Genomic DNA, 26499 nt, shown 5'->3' with positions numbered 1-26499 from the left:
ATGGTGGATGGTGAAGAGCCAGAGAAGAAAAGAAGGAGAGTAGAGGAGCTGCTGGCTGAGAAGTTAGTGCTGCCGGGAGGCTGGGGCCTCTCTAGGGACCCCTGCCTCCCGCCCCGGCACGGGGACAGCTGTGACAAGCCACCCAATCCTTGCTGCCCCCGCAGCTTGTTCATGGAGTGACAGTTGCAGGTCGGGTGCACACTGTGTGCCAGGCTAAGTGCCACTGTCTCTGTGGTCGACCCCTAAGAGCTAGCTAGACTGCCTATAGGTGAGGTCTGTGGCTGTCAAGGGATCTGCTCAAGGGGACAGCGCTAGTTGTGCAGTGAACCCAGCTCTGCATAAGAACTGAGATGCCTCTATTATTATTATTATTATTATTATTATTATTATTATTATTATTTAGTTGTTGATAGATCTTTATTAGTGGAGCCCCATATTCAGTACCCTGGAAGGTTCTACGTGATACTGCCTCTCAAAACCCTTTTCTGTGTGTGTTTAGTGACAACCACCACCTGACAGTGTGATTCTTTCATTTTTTGAAAATTGGGACCTCTGTTTCTTTCTGAGAAAAATGCCTGAAAGTTCCTCTCGTCAAAAGTGATCTTTAAATCACACCATTCTGACTCAGAAAGGTACATAAGCAATAGTATAGTGGAAACATCACAGTTCTGAAAGTGCCCCCAGGTATCTCATACCTCCTGATCCAATGTTGAAGGCATAGACAGAAAGTTTGCAGTTTTCTTTTGTTAGTGCCAAATGCAGAGAAGTCCATTTCTCATGGAGAGATCAGTATTCTAAGTTTGAGCCCAGGCTGCTCTAGGAACCCAGAAATAGGCTGATCTATTTCATCAAATGGATGAAATAAAAATAGAAACAAACATATAGTTCTTAGTTTTAAATAAACCAATATAATAAGCAAGACAAACTGGAAAGCCTAAACATAACCACACTGAACATTTCCTATTCTATTTGAGCAGGTCTGGTGTGGTTACCTTTTCATTCCATAAAACCATAATAGTTATAGGTGTGACTTTTTCATATTGATCTTTGCAGTTGAATTTACTGTGTTCTGTGCAGAATGGCTGTTGATGGTGGGTGTGGGGACACTGGAGACTGGGAAGGTCGCTGGAACCATGTAAAGAAATTCCTTGAGCAATCTGGACCCTTCACACACCCTGATTTTGAACCAAGCACTGAAGTGAGAAACATTTATTTTTGAATAATTGCTCTAGTAGTTTACATTTTGAAAATAATAAAATGCTTCCTTTTTAATTTGCTCTTATACTGCAAATGCTGTTTGGTGAAAGAAAGTTATCTTGAAGTATTAAATTGAATATTTAATGATTTTATTTGAATGACTAATACATGAGTCACTTTCATATTACGTAAGTTGAAAATTTTCAGTTCATAACTTCATTCAAGTTCTTACACTTTAAATTCTTAAAGCTCAAAGTAGTTTCTTAGACCCTTTTCCCTTTTGTAGCCTTGTTATGAGAAATTAACTTTTGATAGGAATATAAATATGCTTGTTTAAGTTTTGAAAATTGGCTGGAATGAGCATCTTTATTTAGCATTGACTGTAATGAATTGCATGTTAAAAATGTGTGTGCTATAATAGAATTTTGACCTGATTATGTCTGACTTGAAGCTAATGTTCAATTAGATACAACTTACTTTTCATTATTATGTGGAAAAAAGGATTCTTTACAATAAATTTTATGTACTTTTGTGTTAAAAAAAGAATTACCCTTAATATAGGGTATAATTAATAATGATTTAAACTATAACGAAAATATGCTTGTTGTCTGTCATCCTAGGAATCTATTCCTCTACCCTGATGTTTTTTAATGTGAAAGAGGCATGTTAAAGAGAACTTCTAGTTTCATCTTCAGATTTTTAAATTGATAGTATTTTATGTAAATATCTATAAATGTTTTAAACCTGAAATTTTTCTTGACAAAAGAAGAAACACATTAAAAGTAGAGAAGTCTGATTAAAGTTCATTATTGCATTAATTTAGAAAGTATGGGAAAGACAGGGAAATGTTGGTATTTAAAAATTAAAACACTGAATTATCCATGCAGCTAGGTCTTCAGCAAGCACTTTATCTTTAACGTGTGACTGATGTTTATTCTAGTTTGCCTACGTCACCCATCAAGATTACTTTCGTGTTCTTAACCAAGCAGAAATGAATATGCAAAAAGTTGAAGAGGAAAGAGAGATCCTTATAGTCAAAGAACATCAAGACCTTGATGGAACTGGAATAAGGAAGGGTCACATTGTCATCAAGGTAAGACCCAGAACCACTCTCCTTCTAATGGAAAGGAAAACTCAAATAGTATAAGGTATGGCAACTTCAGGTTTGTTTCATTTTCCATTGTCAAACGTAATATCTTTTGAAAGTCATCACTTGTAACTAAAAACCTTTGCATGTCATGATTTATTTATAGCATGAATTATCATCCTTATTACTTACCTGATTGCTTTTTTGTAGAAGGGTAGAGATCAAGGCATTAAATAAATCCTATTTAATCAGGATCATGATTAAACCTTTTATTTGTTACAAGGAACCTCAGAAGGGTTAACCAAGCAATTGGTGGAAGAGAATTAAGTAGTAGATCCAGCCTTCATAGAAGACTTCCTGTTGACCTACCAGACTTTTCTTTCTAGTCCAATGGAAGTGGTAAAAAGTTATTGGAGTGGTTCAATGATCCTAACCTCAGAGATAAGGTTGCAAATATAGTTTATTTCAGCTCCTAAATATGTAGTACTTTTTAAATATAAGCTTAAAGATACATTTCTCAAACCAGTTGTCATTCAAGTTAATGGAATATAAGAAAATATTTTTAAAATTTTATCTTTATTCTCTTAATTAGTCATAACGTGTTTTGGTATGGGTCTTCTGTAATTTTGTACATTTGGGTTCCTGTAAGTCTCTTGTATTTGATTTTCCATACCATTCTTTAGGATTGGGAAATTTTCTATTATTATATCATTGAAAAGATTGTGCATTCCTTTGGTTTGTATTTCTGCTCTTTCATATATTCTGATAAATCTTAAATTTGGTCTTTTCATGTTACTCCATAATTTTTGGATGTTCTGCTCATGGTTTCTTACCATCTTCTCTGCATGTTCAACTCTACTTTCTAGGTTATACATTTTGTCTTCATTGTATGAGGTTCTCTCTTCCTACTGGTCTAATCTGTTGGTGATGCTTTCTATTGAATTTATAATTTGGTTTACTGATTTCTTCATTTAGAGGATTTCTGCTTGTTGTTGTTTTTTTTTTTTTAATTTTGTTCATGATCTCTAACTCTCTATTGAAATGGTATTTCACTTTCTGTATTTTTGTTTCATTTCACTCCTTATACTATCCTTTACTTCATACATCAGTTCAACTATGAACTCCTTCTTGGACATTTCTTGAACTCTGATATCAGTGGCTTCTGTTGTTGAAACATCTTTGTTTGTTTGGGGCACTTTATTTTTTGTGTGTGTGTTTTTGTTTTTTTGTAGTTGTTAGTGTGATTTTCCATATAAAAGTATGGATCTAAGACAGGAAAAATTCTACTCTGTAGACGTATATTGTCCCTGAAGGTTTCCAGCACTTTGCATTTGCTTTCATTTTGAGTTATTTCAAATGTGTTTTGAAAGTGAAGTCAGATGATCATTGAATATCTTCACAAATCCATGGTGTCTCCTGGCAAACAACATATAAATAGTCTGTTTATAAAGTAGATATATGTAGTTCAGAAGATCATTTTTATTAATAAAATTCTTGTTGAGGTTTGATTTTTATTAGTTTATTTTTTATTTTTTAGTATTTTGAGGTAAATTGAAACTTAACTATCTCATTTGAAATTAATCTAATCACCAATTTTCAGCACTCAAGAAAACTCAGTGAAACAAATTGCTTTTTTTCAGGTTACTCGGAGTAGTGTTATTGTGGGTGAATAATCACTTCAGTGACTTTGAAGGAGATCTTGCAATGACTTGGTTTCCAGCAGAATTTGAAAATCAGCTGGAAAGAGAGGTAGTAGTTGTGATCTTTTTAAGATCAGATTTCAGTTCATTCATTCCTCCTGTCTAGAATTGACACCACTCTTTTGAACCCTTATAGAAAATGGGTGGACATCTAAGGCTGTTAAACATTGCATGTGAAGCTAAGGCAAAAAGAAGATTGATAACGTTAACAAAACCATCCCGGGATGCTCCTCTGCATTTTCTCTTACTTTGAGGCTCCGAGAGAGGATCTGTAATCTTCATTGACAGTGCTGATTTAGGTAGCACAGCAGCTGGAGCAGGCTTGAAACAGGGGGATCAGGTATGATATTTCTCAGTCTAGATATAAGGGGGAGTTTGGTATTTTTGTTCTTCAGTCAGTGATATTGTAATTTTATAATTTCACTTTTAGATACTAGAATTAAATGGTCAAAACTTTGAAAATATTCAGCTGTCAAAAGTCGTGGAATTTCTAAGGGATAACACACATCTATCTATCACTGTGAAAAACTATTTGGTAAGTATTTTTGCAGACTTTCATTTTTATCCTTTGCTTGTTTTAAACATTTAAATCTTAATCATGAAAGAAGTAACTTTCATAAGTAGTATTTTATAAATATAGAATATATTTTATAAATATAGAGTCCATTTATAAATATATAATTAGACCATCTTTTATCTGTGTTTATTGATGAAATGAAATGCATGTATGTTGATAAAATCTAAAATACTATAGATTAAAGGTTTACTGCTGCCTGGCACCTGTATCCCAGCAGCTAAGATGGCTGGGGAAGGAGGTTCATGAGTTCAAAGCCAGCCTCAGCAACTTAGCAAGGTCCTGGCAACTCAGAGAGACCCTGTGTCTAAGTAAAATAGAATGAAAGGACTGGAGATGTATCTCAGTGGTTAAGTGCTTCTGGGTTCAATCCCTGGTAAAGGAGAAAATTTAAAATGTTTACTGTTATTCTTACATTTACTTGGATAGAACAATATACAAAGTAGATTCCTGGTATCAGTCACTGGAGTAATGTTTTTGTGCAGGATTTTCATAGCTGAAGTCTGTACTTCTCAGGTACCCCCAAGTTCTACAGCTGCCTTGGCCTTGTCCAGATATCTTATAATTGGCAGCATGTGATGTTTCTCTTTGTATACATTTTAGTGTTTAAAGAACTTCTAACAAGACTGTCAGAAGAGAAGAGAAATGGTGCCCCCCACCTTCCCAATATTGGTGATATGAAGGAGGTCAGTGGCTCCTCCATTCCTGATCTGCTGTAGATGGAAAACAGGTGATAGGACTTGAAAAAGTAAATAAAAAAAGTAAAGCTAACACTGTTGGAGGAAGGAATAAGCTAAAGAAGATGCATGACAAGACTCAGATGAGTATCTTCCCTCACAAACCTTATAAGTAAGTGTCTACAAATTTTCTGTGCATTATTTTATTACTTTACTGTGATAAAACAATATGCTAAGCTTGTGATATAAATTTTTCACATTATTCTAATATATCAGGAATTTATGGCTGAGCTGTTTTAGAAGTAATATTGAAACAATCATGTGGATATGTTGTTCTTAATCATTATTACAGAAGCTAAGATGCTGAATATTAATAAATTAGTTAGGATGAACATGGAATTGTAATGTGCATAAAGAGTGGAGGAAAGGGTATGGAATAAGCATTATGGGATTCAGATTTGGTTTTCAGGTTGGTAGAGAGGAAATATATGGACCGCAAGGGAAACAGGAAGAGTCAACAGACTTTAAAGTCTTCAAAGACTCCAAAAGGGTTTTGGAAAAAATGAGAGTTAGTGAGGTGAAACAAAAAGAGGGTGTGCTAAAGAGGGCCTTTTTCTTTCTTTTCTCTAAATTTTTAGAGGGACATTTCAAACTTGGATCTCACATGTACAGTAGTTTTAGTCCCAGAGTCATCTGATATGAGTAAGTAATCAAGAAACCATGAGAGTGCAAAGTTAGACCATCATGCTAGATGTTAAAATGTGGCTGAGAAACATTTCCTAAGAAGACAAATCTTATAGGATGTACTTGGAATATACTAATAATCATGGCCATTTGTGCCAGGAGTGTCCCAGTCAGCCATGCCTTGGCCTAAAGACATAGTCATCATTTGATATCATATATTACATCTAATAATTTTGGCAAATTGTGCTTTTATATGATTGAAAAATAAAGTCCCACTGAGGTAACTGGGTATGGTGGTACGTACATTTAATTTAAGCAACTTGGGAGGCTGAGGCAGGAGGATTGCAATTTTGAGGCCAGCCTCATTAATTGATGTAGATTTTGTCTCAGAATAAAATTTAAAAAGGGCCTTGGAGTGGCTCAATGGAAGAGCATGTCTGTGTTCAATCCCCAATACCACAAACAAACAACACCCAAGAATGTGAAGATTTCTATCTTTCAGAGAATGTTAATTAAGAGTGTCTGCATGTACATGCACACACCCATATGTGCTTAAATAGAGATTGAATTTTGTCATAGATTTTCCTGTGTATTTGGAAGAACTTACACTACAGTTTTCTTCTTTATGATGCCTTGGTATTTTTTCAACTTGTTTATAAAATCTACTTAGAAGGCAAATTTGCTTATAATCTAGTTTTTTATTGGTATGTTTATTTTGTTTGATGTTTTGATTTGGAAGCACTGATACTTTAAGAAAGAGATCCTTTATAAATAACTTTTATATATTATTAAATCATGTTTAAGACTTCCCCACTGTGATAGTTTTTTATACATAGAAAGGAGTTTATAGACATCAATAATAATTGGTGATTGTCTGGAATCTTAAATGTGCAATTAGAGAATTTTAGCAGAGTAAAAATCAAAGTGAGTCATTGGAGTTCCATTGCCTTTCTTTTATCTAGAAAATGCCACCATGCACCAGTCTCCTTTTATATGCTCTGTGTATTTAAGAAATAATGTCTTTCAGGGTTTCCTTACATTCAACTGCATAATAATCCAATTCTCCCTTAAAATATTGAAAGGATAAAATTAGGATAGTTTAGATTTTTTCCTGCTCATTTTACTCACTTTCTTTAGTTCCTGCAAATATGACCATGGAACTTCATCATTTTGATGCAGAACCATTAAATGAGTGAGACAAAATTTATTCTTTTTAGTATGGATTTTCTGAAGTTCATTCCCACCAGAAACTAGAGCTAATACTTGCTTGAATCTAGTTTTAGACTGAGAAACTACTATTATTGTAAATGTGTTTTTCTAGTGAAAAAGACATGCTGTAGAGACACATTATATTCTTCAGAAACAACAAAGTGAACAAACTTAATACTCTTAAGCAACCATGGCTTTTGCAATTTTCAAGTAAATTAATGACATTCTTACACAAATTGCACATTTAATGGGTTATGGTTTATTATTGGCTTTATAGCTTACAGATTTTTATCTTGTTGATAATCCACTTTTAATTCTTTCCTCAGTGATATTGGGACTGGTCAGTCTCCAGATGACTGTGTAGTAGGGCTAAGACAGACGAGGCACATCCCACCCACATTGCCTGTCAGAGGAACCTTGTCCTCTAGCAATCCTGACTTGCTGCAGTCACATCATTCCATTTTAGACATCAGTACTACTCCCGGTGAGTACCTCCACTACTTATTTTGTTTTCACATTGTCATCTTTTTCCATATTTTTCTTTCTTTGATACCCAGATGCATAGAGTGAGGATGAGCCTTAAATTCCAAATGTCTAGAACCAGTTCTCATTCTACTTTGAAAACTATTTTCATATGGCTATAGGAAATCTAATCTCTCTCAACTTGTTTCCTAATTGATAACATAAATAAAAACCCATAATATGAAGTTATTACTAATTCATATCAAATAAATAAGAATAGGAAGTATATTTGAGGTCACTGTGGGCTTTTCAGAAAAATAAAGATCAAATCTCTATTTAAATTTCTCTTTCTTTGATACCCACATGGTGTTATTGTGTATATCCTACCATGTACAGATTTGTTTCTGTTTGTCTATTCTTTAAGTTATCTATAGAAAGATGTGTTCTTACAACTCTAGTATGGAAGTGGTCAAAGTTTCTCACCATCTTTTCTAGGGAGATTCTTTCCAGGTTGCTGGGCATCACCTTATGTTGAAATCTTTACTTGTGTGTGGTTTTCTTTCCTCCAGATCTGGTGTATCAAGTGCTAAGAGTTTTTAAGGCTGATCAGCAAAACCGATACATCATGATCAGTAAGGATACCACGGCAAATGAAGTGGTCATTCAGGCCATCAGGGAGTTTGCGATTACTGCCACCCCTGATCAGTATTCACTGTGTGAGGTCTCAGTCACACCCGAGAGAGTCATCAAACAGAGAAGACTTCCAGATCAGCTTTCCAAACTTGCCAATAGAATGCAACTGAGTGGAAGGTATACACTGTCTCATGGATTTCTTTCCCCTCCTTAAAACCACATCAAAGTCTAATACATGAATACCTTAAGGGTTTTTAAGTGACTAAACATCCCTACATATTAAAAACCAAAGAACCACACCATGGATTGTTCTATCATAGTAAATGTACACAACAGACTGCTGGGGGAATTCTTAAGCACTTACACAAGGGCACTGTGATCTGAAAGGTATTATTAACAGCCAACATACATGCACTAACTCTTCTGGCTTGCCCTCTAGAATACCTGCTGATAAAACAGAGGGAGCTTGAGGTGCAGTCGCAGAGTTAAGCCTGCTGCTTCCTCCTATTTATATGTATGCATTCAAAAACAGTGCTTCTAATCATTTTCAATCATCATATGCTCCCACAGACCTGATTTTCAAGGAACTTCATTATTTTAGGCTGAGATATCTATGACAGTGTATTTGGCAGAATAACTCTGTCCAGTCAGTCATTGTGCATTACACTACAAAAACCACCTCTGAATGTTGGAACCAAATTCCAGTTGCTACTGAGCTTGGTTGCTTGCTGTATAAGTGCCTGTACTCCATGGTACATGGAAGAAGGCAGTGCTGATTTTGTCATTCTTTTCAGTGACATTTCTGTTGTTGGGGATATGTAATTTTAGTTTCAAACCACAACTAACTAGAAGTTGGAAAGAAGTAGTTTGGTTTTGGATCTCAAATAATTACTATATTCAATACAGACTGAAAATTGAGTTTTCACAAAAATAACATTATTCTATTTTTATTCTGGAGGGTTCTGTTGTGCTCAGATTTTCCTTGTTATACATCTAAACTACCATTGACTTTGGTCAAAATTTGTTTTATTGCTATCAACTATAATGTTCGTAATCTTCAGTTTTATTTCCACCCTCAACAGTAGTAAATATTTTTATTTTAGGAAGTTGGTTTTTTTCAATTATCATTTGAATGTACACTGATATATTTGTAATCAGATGGAATTCTTCAGATCGCCAGTGAGCTGCAAGTTCATTATTCACACTCATTATTCAAAAAATAAATGTGTGGATCTCTGTCATAGGCTTAATGTGTAATCAAAATGGAGAGCATTCTATCTGTGAATGTCAAAAGCCCAGTATGCATTGTTTTCTGCCATAGATATTTTGTGAAATTTGCAAAAGACCAGCTTAATGGGACCTCCACTCTTTCTTCATTTTCAGAATTTTAATTAGAGAAAACATCTGCCCTCCCAAAAAGGGAGGAAGGAAGGAGTTTGGGATGAAGGGAGAAAATAGGAAATAGCAAATAACTAAATGCTGTTTTCAATAAGTTGCTTAAAATGAGATGGACTAGCTCTGAGTTCTGCTTTAGGGTTGTTGTCATAAGATCACATGAAGGAATAGCTGTTAGTTTTCTTGGGGATTTTTCTTAATTAAATGATCTTGAACTGATCTAATTTGGGCCCCTCAATGGTCAGATTTTCTTTTTATTCTTGGAAAATGGAGTAATGTCCCTGATCTGACTTTTTCTGCTCACACATAGAGCCTGTACATTTTGTTAAACTTAGAAATAACTATTTTCTCTCATCCATAGAAGAAAGGATGGAATGGTTTAGACAGCAGAAAAGGAACAGTGAAAAAGTATCTCAGTCAGTAATAATGAATTCCCCAGTGACTTGTTATTTTTTTTCTGAATTCTGGGTTCTGTTTTCTACCAATGAATTCAGCAACTGCACTGTCTATCATGGGTAAACAGAGCTCTTCCAGGATTCAATTCTGTATTCTGTCAAGCTTCCCTAGGAAGTAGGATTATGTTTTACAGATATCATGAGGCTTCTGCTTAGGCTGGACTACATCTAACACACTTCTGCTTTCATGGGCATTATCTGAAAAACAACATGGAGACAGAAGTGCTTTGTTCAAATGAGGATGCTCAGGAGTTGTTGCGAGAAGGTCAAGTTTCCCTCCTTCAGCTCAGTACTGTGGAAGTTGCCACCCAGCTCTCCATGCAGAGTTTTGAACTCTTCTGCAACTTTGAGCCTACTGAATATATAGATGATTTATTTAGACTTAAGTCACAATCCAGATGTCACAACCTGAAGAAATTTGAGGAAGTCATTAACCAGGAGACATTTTGGGTGGCATCTGAAATTCTTCCAGAGACAAACCAGCTGAAGAGGATGAAGCTCATTAAGCATTTTATCAAGATAGCATTGCACCTTAGGGAATGCAAGAATTTTAACTCAATGTTTGCAATCATCAGGGAGGAGCACATATCAGTCTTAAGATTCAGTGTTTTACAGATTAGAAATCATCTCCTTCTAGGGATATCATATGATTTTATAAAATGTGGTAGTTTATAAATGACTGAGGTTTTTAATACCATGCGGGTAATCAAACTCTTGCTAGATTGTCATTGACTCTCAGTGAACAGTTATTTTATCTGATTCTTAATCCTTACCTTCAAGAACCTCTAATATGTTGATTTGGAGATTGGACATTTGAAATCCATCACATTTTATTTTTTAGTAACTTGGACTGTGTGCTAACTATTTGAGCTTCTGGGAACATCAATTAACCTCCTTTTAAAATAATAATAACACAAGGAATTATCAAGATTAATTGATATGATGTATGTGGAATTTCATTGGAGAGCATGAAGCTGCATAACAATAAATGTTAAGTTTCCTCCCCTTTAAGTGCTTAGATTGAACCTAGTAGAAAGTGCAAATGAAAAAAAAATAGTTATTTTAATATTAAATGTGACTGTAAAGTTAATCATTTTTATCTGCTGGGAATTTGATCATGGTGTCATGACTATTGTGTCTTTTGTTTTAATTTCTTACTGGAGAACATTTTCCTACTCTGTTTTATTAACTGCTTGCTGTGAGCCAAACACTGTTCTATTTGGAGGAAAAGCAACAATACTTGTATTCTAGCGGTTTTGCTGATGGTCTGCTAGTCAGCTTTCATTGCTGTAACAATGTTGCTAAGAAGCTTTTTATAAAGAGGAAAGGTTTATATTGCCTCACAGTTTGGGAGGTTTCAGGTGGTGGTCATTTGCCTCTATTGTTTTTTAGCCTGTGTTGAGGAAACAAGTGCATGTGGTGGAGCAAAGCTACTTACTTCATGCCTCGGACAGGAAAAAGAGATAAAGAAAGAATTCAGGGTCCCAGCATCAACTTTTAAATACACTTCAGTGACCTAAGACATCTCTCTAATCCCTCCTCTTAAAGACACCCTCTATCAACTTCCAATAGCACTATGGAGGAGGGACTGAGCTCATACTCACAGCCTTTGAGGACATGTGGGACCTACACTCTAGCAGATAATAAACAGATAAGGGGAGTATAAAGGGAAGAAGAATCCAACCCACAGTCTTGGCCCTGACTCTGCTTCTATCTGGCATTCTCATCACCCAGGATTACCCAAGTTTCCTCTGCACCACTCTATACATTGCCAGACATGGAAAGCATCCATGCAGATGTATTTGTCAGTAAATAAGCAGTGCAGTGTTTTGCTTCATCCATTTCAGAAGAAAACATTTACATGAATCCCCCTTTTCTTTCTTCCTCTCTCAGTGGCCTAAACCTGGCACCAGTGGCAAGACTGTGAGCAACCTGGGAAAAACTTCCCAATAAATATGAAAAGCTATTTCAGGATCTCCAAGACCTATTTGACCCTTCCAGGAACATAGAAAAATACTGTGATGTTCTCAAAAGTCAAAACCTGCAACCTCCCATAATTCCCCTATTCCCAGTTATCAAGGAGGTTCTCACATTCCTTCATGAAGGTAAATGCAAGGTATGGGAGTTCCACCTTCACTTGTAGCAGTATATAATAGATGCCATGTGATTTCCATTTTCTTATTGCCAACTACAGGAAATGATTCAAACCTAGATGGGCTGGTCAACTTTGAGAAGCTAAGGGTGATTGCAAAAGAGATCCGGCAAGTTGGCTGAATGGCTTCAGTTAACGTTGACCCAGATCTCATGTTCAGGACTCCGTGAGAGATTCACCTCCAGTGGCACTTTCAGGACTAGAGGGCTTAAGCTTAGAGTTTTCATACTAATGAAGAAATTTTACATATTTATATCTGCAGAATTGCAGATATTATATTAGGATGTATCAAGAATCACCATCAAAAAATTCATTTTGGAGTAGATGTCTTACTTGGCATCATGTGTAATTTTGACTATTCGTAAAAAGTTTGTCCTTCAACTATTTTTAAGTAAACATGAATCACAGATAGTTATTCCTTATTTATTAGAACACTTTCTTATAAATATGTAAATATCCCAAACAGTATTGTCTCCTTATTCACATGATAGATTTAGATGTCACCTTAGTAAAAAATGACTAGGAGACAAAATAAGTCAATATTTTTCTAGAACAAAAATAAATATGTTTGTCTTTTGAACCAGAAAAATTGTGTCTAGTAAGGTGGTGTGTGTGGGATGATTATGCAGTTTAATGTTTGTGGACTTGTAGAAGGGCTTATGCAGAAGTTTAGACCTTTATTTCTGAACATGTTATCTCCATGTCTATTTCTGCCCTTGTGCTTCAATCTCCGTGGCTCTCATGTAAAGGAAGAAGAAATGGGAGAAGAGTTTGGGATGAGTGGTGGAGGACTTGCATAGCCACACATAGTTCTTGCTCAGTTCATTGCATTATTTTCCTACCTGCTATATTTTTTGACAATTTGCATTGTTTGAAATCTCTTTCCCTAACAGAATTTTAGATGTCAAACTGACTTCAAGTTTAATCTGTTGGGGCCTGTGCTTTTGAAGTCATGATCCATGAGATCTGTGGAATGATTGATGATTATTTCAGGAACTATGATCAGACATATTTCCAGGCTCTCAGAAAACAAATTAATACAATCTGTGCCTTGAAATGAGGAGAGCCCAAAGGAGGGAAGGGAAGAAGAATATTAGAAAGAAAAATTGTGCATTTTAAATACTATTGCACAGATATTTTAGTACATATGAATAAAATAACAGGTGCCCGCAGAGTTAAAATCATGTTTACAGGTTAATGAAATACAGTTTCCATTGTATAAAAAACAATATTTTTAAAAAAGTAATTTTTAACAATTCATGTGCTAAATAGTTTATGTATGTAGATGATGACATTTGCATGATTTTTATATTAACAGATTTATTATATTATTATAAAAACTCATCACATTCAACACAAGGAATATGAAAACAATTGAGAATAGTGGAGCTAATTTTATTTGAATCTTTAAAACACCATTTTTAGGAGATGTAAATATAATACAAAGCTTAATGATTATAGCCTTGAATTCTTGCATAAGCTTTATTACATAATTGTTTACTGTCTTCTATATAAACATTTGAATGCTCTGTAGAGGAGAATATTAGAATTTCCTAATTGAATCAGAACAAGTGCCAAACACATTGTTCTGTATGTATTGTGTGTAATTCTTTTTAAACAAACAAACAAAAAAAACATTTATCATCTGCAGTATTCTTTGATCCATTTAACAGTTTGCTTAGGGAATGAGGCATGTGACCTTTCAAATGTAGAATACATATATAGTTTCTGGAAGTTTCCAATAGATAAAATCACTCCATGCTCAAGTGAGTTGCATATGGACCTTTCCATCCTTCAGATCTCTCAGCCAGGGTAGAAAAAATGCAACAGTGCTGGAGGTGGCTCAGACAGGTGGTCCTAAAATGTGGGCATGCCGAAGTTCCTTAATCAACACCAAAAAGCTTTATGAAGATGGGCAGATAGCTCATCTGTGAAGCAGTACCTGTGAAAGTGAAGCAGTACCTGTCCAATCTGGAGCTGGAGATGGATGAGGAGAGTCTTCACGTGATGTCTCTGCAGTGTGAGCCAGCAACCAACACACGTGAGTTTTTCTGGAAATGGTTGCAGACTCCGACTGCCATGTGTGTTTCTTTCCTGTGCAGTGACATGCATGGTGACAGGATAAGGCCCAGTGTAGACAAGTAGGTTTCTAGTCTTCAAGTGCACTAACCTTTCCCCTGTCCTTGATGAATCCTTTGTGTCCAGCTGAGTTAGTGTATGGAGGACAAGACGATGGACATACTCAAGTTGTTTGGTTTCATTCCACTGCAGCCAGTACTCACTTACAGGACACATGGGCAGATGCAGTTCAAATTTTCATTGCTTGTTTTCTTACCAAAATACTCACAAAGCAATGTGCAACCTGAGGGGTTGGGGCCTCACAGGTCAGAGGACACAGGACTGGATGTTGTACTGTGTCATGTATATCCACAGCCCATATGGTTCCCAGCCACATATTCAGCTGTTATTTAAAACAACAATTCTACCACCCAGTGGGCCACAACTTAGCCTGAGGTGTAGGTCCTCAGCATTTTAAAAGGCTGGCCTAACTATGAGCAGGCTTCATAGATCACATGTATAGTTAGTCCTGGCTACACAGGAGGACTAGGGGAGAAGGTCATGAGCCCAGGAGTCCTAAGCCAGTCTGGATAGCAAAGAGAGATGCATTTCTTAAAAATAAAAAATGAGGACCTCAGGGCTGGGGATGTGGCTCAAGTGGTTGCACACTCGCCTGGTATGCACAGGGCGCTGGGTTCGATCCTCAACACCACATAAAAATAAAAGATATTGTGTCCACCTAAAACTAAAAAATAGATATTTAAATAAAAATAAGGACCTCAGAATATAGCTCAGTGGTAGAGCGCTTGACTAGCATGTAGAATTCCTTGGGCTCAGTCCCAATCAATGCACACTAAACAAAGGCATTTTTCATTTAGAACAATTTTGTGCCTTGTATGTAAAGGTGTAAAAAATAATGTTGTACAGAATTTAAATGTTAAATAGATTAATTTAGAAGATTCACAGTTAGGAACTTTATGTCATGGTGAAGAGCTTGCTCTATTCAGGGAGAGCGCTCTGATTTCAAATCCTGCTTACAACACTAACAATGTGACCTTGAAAGAGTAACTTTTCTTTCCTTATACCAAGCTTCCGAGTGTGTCACATGAGGGAAGAACATGGCATTGAATTGTTTAGATATTAAGATTCTACATGCACAACATTTAATTGTCCCAGTAAACTGGTTTGCCATTTTTCTACCATGGAATTTTTTGCATAGTGTAATACATAAGCAATTGTTCATTATTTGCTTACATATATAATTCTCTATAGAAGAAGTTGATAGTCAATAGGTTATAGTTTGTAGAATTTATTAAATTAAAAGTTAGCTCAGATGTGTCCAATAGTTTTAGATGTCGTTTTACAAAATTATTCCTGTTGATTTTCCTGTTGCAGCTTTTATCCCATTCAGGGAGCACAAACCATACACCTTTCTATTTTTTTTTTAATTTGGTGTTTTCCTATGTAATCTTCCTCAAGATTACTAATTTCCTTAATTAAATACCTTTATCCTGCCAGTGCTCTCTCATTTTCTGTAACTAGGGGCCCCCTCCCAATTTCTGGCCTTTATAAGCAATAGGTGGGAGAGATGGGTATTTTAGTATTCTGACATAAGAAAAGACTCCTGTAGTTCTACAATTATCTTCTACATAGCTACTAACATTTTAAATTTTTTGTAATAATTTCAAACCAAACAATTTCCAGTGCCTATGAATCCTGGTAACAAAAAGCCTGTTGTATCTAAGACCTCACAAGTGGCTCTTAGGACAGAGTCACAGCAGAAGGGACATCCCCAACCACATAAGGCCAACCACAGACTGCAGGTTCCCACTGTGGTCCTCTATACTTTAAAGAACAAGGTGTCTGAGAAGGATCTCCCACCTTTTGGTAAGTGATGACACTCATTTCCCCCCTGCTTTTCCTCAAATTGAGTTTTATGATTGTTTCTGAAAATTTGTTTTTTTATACTTACACCCTGTAGTTGGGTTCATTCCAACTTTGTTTTAATTTTTGGTGTTATGCTTTGCTGTGCTTTTCAGATTAGTTAAAAAAATGTTTATCTGGACTAACTTGTCTATCACACTTGAATTTCTTTGTGACTATTATCTCCAAACTAAACAAATACTCAGCAAGTTACACTTTATTTTTACCAGTGATCAGACAGTTTTTAAACATAATATATTATTAAATAACATTTTTTGGTCTTGGCAAAATAAGGAAATAAATGTACAAGTTACACATTTAGTAAGTTAATTTTTCTAGTAATGAAGTGTTTATGTTGATATGATTTTTCAACTAGTTTTGCCTTATGATCAATAAATTGTAGAAATATAGTTGCAATGTTTTCAGCTATGTGTCTGTATGGAAGTGATTATGTTTCTTTTTTATTGTACTATGGTACTGGTAATGGAAGTCTGGTCCTTGTGCATGGTAGGCATGAAGGTGACTTCTTTTTATTGAATCACTGATTCTGCAACTTGGGAGCAGTGAGAATACATCTAATGCCTGAATGTTAAACAGCAAAAAACATTTCTAATTTTTCCCATTGAAAGTAACTCATCTAGGGCTGGGGTTGTGGCTCAGGGGTAGAACACTCTCCTAGCATGTGTGGGTGCTAGGTTCAATCCTGAGCACCACAAAAATAAAAAATAAAGATATTGTGTCTACCTATAACTAAAAAAAAAAATGTTAAAAAAGTAACTTATCTACTGGCTTAGGCACTTTATATGAATGTAAAACAAGTAAGTTTTATGAAATGGATTGGCTCTCTTTTTCTACATATATGTAGAAAGAAACAATGTTAATAAAACTAAAGAAATTTTAAAAGGGGGATGGATAGCAAAGAGTTTGTTTAGATAAAATTATTTGGCAGTAACGTAGTTCCTGCATGCTGTGAGTTGGACATTATTAATGTGTTGGAGCACTCACGGACTCTATCCTTGCCCTCTTCCTCTTGACCAGCAAGTGTCTTGTTGAGTTTTATGGGAATGTGAGAAAAGAACACTTTTACTTGACATCAGTCGTCTTTTAAATATTTTGTGTCATTCTTCCTATCTGAAAAAATCAAACTACACGTGTCTTGATTGCTGTTCCTCTCAACAGATATGTATTCCTAAATTCCCTGAAGGCTGACTTCTGTCTCCTGTGCTGACATTTTTATTTGGAAGATGATCAATCTTCCTTTTAGCTAAAAACAACTTTTTAGCCATATTTTATATAATGCATGTGTACCTACATATGAAGCTGTCTCCCACTTTCTATACAGAATATCTCAATATATTTTAGCTCATATTGGATTTATGAACTTAAATGTGCTTGAAATATTACTTGACATCTTATTATGTTTAGTATAATATATTTAAAGCAATGTTATATAAAATAGTAACTTAAAGGTACTAAGAGGGATTTTTCCCCATTCTAATTAATGAAATAATTTTATTTCAAAATAAAATTTGACTTCTTTATTTCTGAAAAATAATGTTGAGCCACTTTAAATACTCATGCTACTGGATCCTGCAGTGGCCCACCCCTCTGCTGAGGTCTTCTGTCATTGTCTCTCTGACACAGTGTTTTACATGGTGTCTCCTGCTCCTCTTTCATGTGCTTGTTTGAGTATCAGGGCACAGAATTCCTACAGCTCTTTCATTCATTCTTTGAGACAGTTCCTCTTAACCCTTGCCCCTTTGCTTTTCTCCATCATTCCCACTTCTCCACAGCTCACATTTCCAGCCACACCACAATGTGTTTCCATCCTAAAGCTGAAACAACTGGAGTTGAAATTGTCTGTGACATTGTCATCCTAAATTCAGATGTTTTATAATTGTATGTTTATTCTTCATTGTTGAATAAAAGTGACAACTTTCAGATTTGAAATACAAAGTAAAATACCAAAAACAATCTGTTTATAGTAGTCTTGTAGATATCAGTCAAAACTCAAACCCCAGGACTGGGGTTGTGGTTCAGAGGTAGAACACTCACCTGGTGTGCATGAGGCAATAGGTTCAATCCTCAGCACCACATGAAAATAAAATAAAGATATTGTGTACACATACAACTAAAAATACATGTTTATGAAAAAAATTCCAGGTACCTCATGCCTTGGTGATCTGTTTGTACCATGAGTAGTAACACAAAGAACATTTGGATTGTAGATAAGTTGAATCAGACTGTAAAAGTAAATCTTAATATGAAAATGTATTTAGTCATTACTATTTATTTTTGTCTTCAAAATGCATACCTAAGTTATTTTTTTTTTCTTTTATAGGCATCAGCTCTCCACAGGCTTTAAAGAAATTTCTTTCCCTGACTGAGGAAGGAACTTTGGAATGTCACAAGAATCCAGCTGATGATAAAATACCAAAGGCACCTTCGCAGCTGTCTCCTCCAACTTCCCCAGAGTTCTCCAAGGAAAGGTAGAACTAAATGAGTTGTTCTTTTCCTTTATCAAAATATATACTTTTCAGTTTTAGTAAATTTTAGAATTATTATATTGTATCATACTATAGAATTTTAACATTATAATAATTTTAATTATCTCTTTTATGATGCTCAATGGGTTTTTTGCCCTCTGTGAATAGACTTGGAATTTTTTTGTATTTCTTTTTATTGTTCTTATACTTAATAGAATTAAATTAATAAATATAAAATCATTCTAAAATTTAAGGTTTATATTGGCCCTGTGTATAAAAGATACTCTTTATGTGAAAGTTACTTATAACTAATATTGATCAAAAAACATTAATACAGAAAAAGAGCTCCTTGGAAACAAAAAAAATACTGATGTTCCTAATTTATATTTCCACTGTGTTAATATGGGTCTTGTGTTTTAAGAAATCTAAATATTCTCCTTATATGGATACTTTCTTATGTTAAAATAGATGATAATTCTCTTCCCCATAACTCTCCATGTTCCTGCCTCCTCCTGCACTTTAATTGAAAGGGTGGGTGTCAATCATTAGTAAAAGAGCTAAGAATTAGTTTTCTTTTGAGGAAGATCTAAAAGGTTAATCAATTATTAGATTTCACTCACTCAACAAATGACTGCTTTTCTTTGTATACATTTCAGGCATCTGTGCATTTTGTGTGGGTGTCAGTTCTAGGCCCTTGTTAAATGGTGGATACATCTCAATTCATTTCTCATCCAGTTGTTAGGTGGTAGTGGAAGTCAGCTAAGATGTTCTGGCTCTGGTATTAACCAGTACCTCCTCTTCTCTTGAGAGTGAAAACAGTAATTAGAAAACCAAGGCACCACTGACCCATAGGATGATTCCTTTCTTTCCCACCCCAGTTTTGCTTCATCTCAATAAATGAAGGAAATGGGAGTATTCCTCCAATGCCAGGTGCTCCATCTGAGTGATGATTTTTCTAAGCAGTGTTTTCTTTCTTTTTGTTTTTTTTTTTGTTTTGCTTTTGGTTTGGGTTTGGTTTTTTTTTTTTTACCAAAATTTCAGGGAGGGATTTAAATCTTTCTTATTAGAATTTGTAGGTTTTGTTTATAAAAAGATATTTCTTTTTTTTTTTTTTGCAACCAACATGGTTCTATTAAAACTCTCTTCAACTATAGCATTCAAGGACAGCTGTATAATATTTTCTTTACAAAGTGACTAATACAAAAATCTGCCAAAAATTCATTTCTAGGCTATTCTTCTCATATAGGCATGTCATTAGTTATACTTTCTTTCAATTCTTTCCTGAGGTATTTTTGTGGTTTAACTTTATTCTACTGCTGGATGCATTTGATCATCCTTTCCTAAAATGATTTTAAAGACCTGCAAAAAGTTTTATTACATAGGACACTATTCATGACACAGAGATTGGGAACTGCAAATATGTAGCATTGGAACAAGTCTTACAAATATTTCATTTTAAGAATTTGTTACATACATTTTTTACAGTTTGTCTCTTTTTAAAAAAATTGAAGTTATACCTAAGAGTTAACTACGTACAGGGAAGCATTTTAGGAATGTTAGAGATTAGAAAGTAAGATGAATGATACAAAGGAAAAAAGCCATAATTCTTGCCGGCTATATATTGTATTGCCTTCAAAAGCAACTGTACATGTTGTAATCAGTTCATAGTTAAATATTTCTACTAATCTGTTTTGGGAGAGCAAATGTCTTTCAAGGTTTCAAGTTCCTCTATAAGCTTCTTATTCTGCACTTCCAGCACTGCAACTCGACTCTCCAGACACTTTACATATTCTTTCTTTCGACGTCGACATTCTTTAGCAGCTTCCCTGGAAAAAGTAGAAGCAAAGGGCAAACAAAATATTTTTTGCATGCTATTGACAAACAGATTGAAGTAAGCTTGGTAAATGTGAACACAGTTGCACTCCAAATCCTGGAACAATATTCCCAATTCAATTTCAAACACTAAGCCAAACTGGATTCTTAGTTAAGGGTCACATATGTCCCTTCCACAAGTCCACATGGCAATTAGTAGAACTGGTGCAACGCCTGCCTTGATTAGAGTTTAGAGTAAACAAGGTCCAAGTCAAAGACAGTTACTCTGCTTTATGGCAATAAAGATCTTTGAGGGCCTTGAGTTCCTCAATGAGGGTCTTGTTTTGGTTTTCAAGCACAGCCACACGATTTTCAAGACATTTGACATATTCTTTCTTCTTCCTGCGACACTCCCGGGCAGCTTCCCTGTTTTTCATTAGCCTCAGCTCTCGTTACGTGTTGCTTCTTCTGCTAGTTGCTGGGGACTGTGCAAACTTCCTGGTGAGGCAGCCATCACTACGCCCTGTGGCAAAGCTGTAGTAGGAGCTCGGATCTGATAAGTGGGCATGTCACCTGTGGCAGCAGCCATGTGACTTGGGGCAAGTTCAGTTTCCTCATTGTATTGCCCCGTGCTAGTCTGATATATGCTAGTTGGTACTGCCATGGTAGCGATGTTAGGTGGCGTTCCTTCTTCCTCTGATTTTTCTTCTTCAATTTTGGGAACACCAGGCACATCAGAGGAAAGTTCATTCAGTATTTTTCTATAAGAGGGTCTTCGTGAAAGGATTTCTCTACGTTTATGAGAATCAATTACACCTTCTGTTTCTGCAGACTCATCTGTCTCTGCAATTGTTGCTACCTGAACAGTCTGTATTTGTGGTGAATGAATAACCGATGGTTGTGGTGTCTGAATTACTCCCTGGACATGTACAGTTTGGCCCGAAGGTAACTGCACTAGAGTTACAGCTGGGGAGCCTCTTCCAGTGCCTGATCCAGCTACAGAAACCTGAGCTAAAGTAGGAATTGAATTTTGGCCAGTCTGAGTATGCATATGAGCAGATTCTCTCTCTGCCACAGAATCAGTTATACTTCCATCCTGCCGAGATTCAATTGTTTCCATGGTCATTTGTCTTACATTTGTCTTAATATATTTTTTCCTGCCACATTTGCTCATTATTAAGACATTTGCAATCAATGCTTTGCTCCTTCTCCGTTTTCTTCTTTATTTATCCCGCCGCGATGGGGTTTACGTAGCGGACCTCGTCACTGATTACGGACGCGAGGAGGTGGAGACGCCGAGCCCGACCGCCGCTCAAGAGCGGCGCCGCCGCCCAGCAACCCGGCGCCGGCGCCGACCGCGGCCCCACGTCGCCCCCACGTCAGCTCTGATGAGGCAGCCGCGGCCTCCCAGCCGAGTCCGGACCAAAAGTAGCGCAGCAGCGGACGGAACCACGTCCACGAGCCCCGCCCTCCCCTCCCCCACTCTGCGACCGCCTCCCCCACTCTGCGACCGCCTCCCCGGGGACGCCCCGAGGGGGTAAAAAAAAATAAAATAAAATAAAAAATAAAAAGATATTTCATATAAGAATATCTTAAATCTTTTAAACCCAGGTGTAAACTCTAAATGAGTAAGTACCTATTTATTATATAGTTGGAAACATACTTCAGTTAGGAGCACTTACAATACATATATATATATATATATATATATATATATATATATATATTTATACATAAAAATATTATATTTAGGATATATATCTACTGTGGTGTCCTTAATACATTATAGAAAAGAAAAAAGTAAATCCTGAGAAAGTTTGCTTTTCTTTTCTATTAAACACATAAAGACAAGCCTCTTCCTTGAGATTTTCAGAATTATTTTAGTAACAAAGGAGATTTAAGGACATGGTGAACCTGGAGAATTATGTGGAAGAAAATTAACTATTTTAATATAAGAATGAATCCATAGAAGGAAAAGATTTTGATTGCCTAAAATGTAGTCTCTTTAAAAATAACAACAAAAAGATAATCAAGACTCATATTAACATAAAGAAAAAATAAATCTGGAGTATCAGTATGTTTATCATGTTTTATGTTTTCAAAGAGCTCTTCTGCATTAATGTTGTATGATCTGTTTAGGACAGGAAATGGAGATGTGTTGAGGCATTTTACAATGATGGTCTTGGGGAAAGTACACATTGTATCCTCAACAATTAGCTTTTCATGTGATTCAGCTAACACATTCTTCACTTATTTATGTATTTGTTTATTTAGTTGTGATTGGAAAGAATACATTTCTTTTATTTATTTATTTTTATTTGTGCTGAGGATTGAACCCAGGGACTCACACGTACTAGGTGAGCACTCTACCACTGAGCCACAACCCCATCCTGCTAATACATCCTTAATGTTGAAAAATGAGTAGCGAAATTCCAAAGAGACACTCTTCAGGTGTTATTTCTTATTGTTTTTGAAGACAATCTTCAGTTGAATTTTTCTTTGCTGTACTTATCACTCTAAAAATTAAAAACAAGATTAATGACTTTGAAGTTTGAAAAAAATCTCACTTTCAAGTCTACTCAGTTGTTTTTATTTTTTTCCCAATATTGGAATTCAAACCAGGCCATGGGTATATGCTAGGCAAGCACTACTGTGTTTTGTCTCCAGCCCAATTTCTATTTTTGGTAGGGAGGGTGATGTGGATTGAACTTAGGGGCTTTCAACCACTGAGTCACATCCACAGTACTATGTGGTATTTTATTTAGAGATTCACTGAGTGTCTTAGCACATCACTTTTACTGAGGCTGACTTTGAACTCATGATCCTCAAACCTCAGCCTTCAGAGCTGCTGGGATTGCAGGCGTGTGTCACTGCCCCCAGACAAAGTGTCCCTTTATGGGTTATAATAGTAGTGTAATTCAAAGCCAAGGGAGCTAAAAATACTCAAGTTATGCCATGGTTTCTGCATCACTTCATAGCTTTTATGACAGTATACATACACTTATGACAGTATACACACACACACACACACACATACAAACACAGATGTATGTGTCCCTTTTTAACATTTAATTACATGATTTAGCTCCATCAGATTAAACACTTACTTTAATGTTGTATTCACTTTGTTAATGAAACCCTACTTCAATGGTGATAATCCATGGCTACTTTCTTTGTTGCTTGTATTTGGTGGACTTCATTCTGATGTTGTGAACCCAGAATGTCTAACTTATGTCGTTTTATTTCTCATGCAGGTCATCCTTTGGCTCCCAGTGGTACTGTATATAATTTTTCAGATTCTGGTCACAGTGAAATTTCTTCATGATCCAGTCTTGTCAGCAATTCTTCTCTTGACTCTGTGCCCGTCTTGCTCCAGAGGCATCCTGTCAGCACTGTGGAAACAAACTTCGGTGTGGCAGGACAGAATGGTGGACCATGACTAAACCCCATCTACCTCTGGGGGTAGATGGATTTCCTTAGCATTCTTTCACATCCCTTCCTCCAAGATTCTGTTAAGAAGGAGTTGCATGTGGACTATTAAGTATCATTTTTTGTTGTTGTTGTTGTTAAGCCTACTGCTTGGAAGTTAAGCTTCTATACACTATGGTTTTGTTTTGGAAGCAGAGGATGACAGTATGCTAGACCTCTTCCTTGATATAAGCTGCTTTCCTTAAGTATTTTTGTATTTACATTTCATAAACAAAAGTTTAGACATTTGAGTTTTATGACATCTGCTGTCTTACCTGAAAATACCAAGACTGATTTAAATGGAAAAGAGTCCCTTTTTTCCCTGCAAATTGTTTTGCTTCAAGTTGTGATAACAATTTAAGGTTTTCAAAGTGTGCTCTTTTTTATATGAAAGATAAATGAATAATAAAACTGATTTTGGAATTGTTTTCAAAACTTCAAATTAGTGAAAATGACTACACTACTTCCCTAGAGTCTTGAAACTTTTACAAACACCCCTTCCCAAACACGCCTGAATGTGCACATATTCACACATAAACATTCACAGAATTTTTATCACTCTCAGTAAATACGTTTAATGTCTATTTGGGTAAATCTGAAAGAATTACATTAAAATATTGATTACAACTCTATTCACACTTGTACTGGAATTGAAATCTCCATTTGGGGTAATCTGAGAGGACTATGGAAGAGTGGAGAGTTGGGAATTCAAAGCAAAGTCCTCTCAGAAAACTTATGAATCTCCATTTTGCTCCTAACTGGACCCTTCCCATGCACATTTAAACATGCCCCAGAAGCTCCCATTAAGACACACCACCATGGATACCATGACTCCTCCTCGCATCTTTCCTAAATCATCTTCTTTCCAGAGCTACATATGCTGGCCCTCTCCTTTTATTCTCTCTCCCTCCCTTTTCAGGTATCTTTGAACTGGCTTCCACCCATCATTCCATCTGTAGTATTAATGTTTCAAGGCCTCTACTCCACTAGGTCCTTTGACTATTTTGGAATTCTTCCTTAATTAATTGAGCTGCATGTACAATGTTGAGTATTTCCTCCTTCTGAACACATTGTCTTCCACCACTGGTTTTTCTCCTGCTACTCTGGCCCCTCCTTCTCAGCCATATCTTCTGGCACAATCTCTAACACTTAGGCCTTGGTTTCTGGAGTTTTTGTCTTGACTTTGCTCCTTTTCACTATATACTCTTTTCCTAGGATATCACACCCAAGCCTTGTTATCATCATCATATAAAACTTAAAAATCACATCTCCACACCAGATACTATAAAGTATCAGTCAAGATATCCAGCTGCCTATTTAGCACCTATCTTAGCTTTTACCCCTGGTCCTTGTCCAACAGTCCCCACCTCAGTGAATGGTATCACAATCCTTCCAGTTGTCCACACCCAGAAGCCTTGAAATGATTCATATTATCTCTTACCTGCCACCCCATATTCACTTATAACCCAATCATGTCCATTTTGCCTACAAAACATTCCAAATAACCTTTATTTTTAACTCACCATTGCTCTCCAAACATGTGATACATTCCCAGATCCACAGTAATCTTTTCAAGGCAAAGATGACCAAGGTTGCTTAAACATTTCTGGCTTACAAGTCATGCAAATCTATCCTGTGCCTGCTTCTTATGTGTTCCATTACTTCCCCCTTCAGCTAGAAATATCCTGATCTTTATGTCCTTGGACTTTCTGTTCCCCTTCCCATAGGGCCTTTAGGTAATTTCTGACCCATAGCATATAAGCTTCACGGGGCAGGAGCCTTATGCTTTTTACTGGTCATTATAATGCCTAGCACAATGTCTGCTATTAAGTGCCTTAAAAATCTTTCCAATATATGAATATCTATGTTTGCTCTACTGGCTGAACACTTACTTGGAAATATATGCTAGGCAGTTGGAAATGCAAGACATAAAAGTTAGACATAGAAATGAGATTTGGGAACTGTCCTCATATAACTCATAATCTGAGGAATGGGAAAATGAACTTGAATCACCAGGGAAATTATGTAATATGAAAAGGAGAAATTAAAAAATGGACTCTGAGATTCTCTTTGAAAAGGTAGCTGGAAAGGCCAGAAAAGTAACTGTTATGTACTTAAAAGGCAAACTAAGGGTTGAGAATGAAATTTCTCATAAAGGAAAGTTTGACACTGGGTTACACACTATAATGAGACACAGAATATGAGCAATGCAGTATTGAACTTGGGAAGGAGACTATCATTTATTAAGGGGACTGTGGACTAAGTAAAGAATATCAATGAAAAGTACCCCATGGAAGTTCTGGTTAAAGGATATTAGAAGAATAAATAACTGATGTGTGTGTCACACAAACATGCACATATTCTGTTTAAAGTTATATGCCATCCTAGTTCTTTATTATACAGTTAAACTTCATTATTGCTCTCATTTTTTTCAGGAGAATGCTAATAAACACAACTTTCTTTTATGAATAGCATATGGAGTACATGTTTTAGGGTAAGAAGCAAGCTCTTATAGCAAGGAATCCAA

At 36.0% G+C, this 26499-nt stretch overlaps 2 pseudogenes; one reads left to right on the top strand and one right to left on the bottom strand.

Moving 5' to 3' along the window:
* Positions 1-24407, top strand: LOC124100986 (rap guanine nucleotide exchange factor 2-like; annotated as a pseudogene).
* LOC124100987 (cAMP-responsive element modulator-like) lies at positions 20039-21910 on the bottom strand (annotated as a pseudogene).
* Positions 24408-26499: the final 2092 nt, after the last annotated feature.

The sequence above is a fragment of the Marmota monax genome, unplaced genomic scaffold, assembly GCF_021218885.2.
Source record: "Marmota monax isolate L192 unplaced genomic scaffold, Marmota_monax_Labrador192_F-V1.1 WCK01_AAM20220418_F8-fsc00807, whole genome shotgun sequence".
Lineage (NCBI taxonomy): Eukaryota > Metazoa > Chordata > Mammalia > Rodentia > Sciuridae > Marmota > Marmota monax.
The sequence above is the reverse complement of the archived record's forward strand: the minus strand, read 5'-3'. Positions and strand labels throughout refer to the sequence as shown.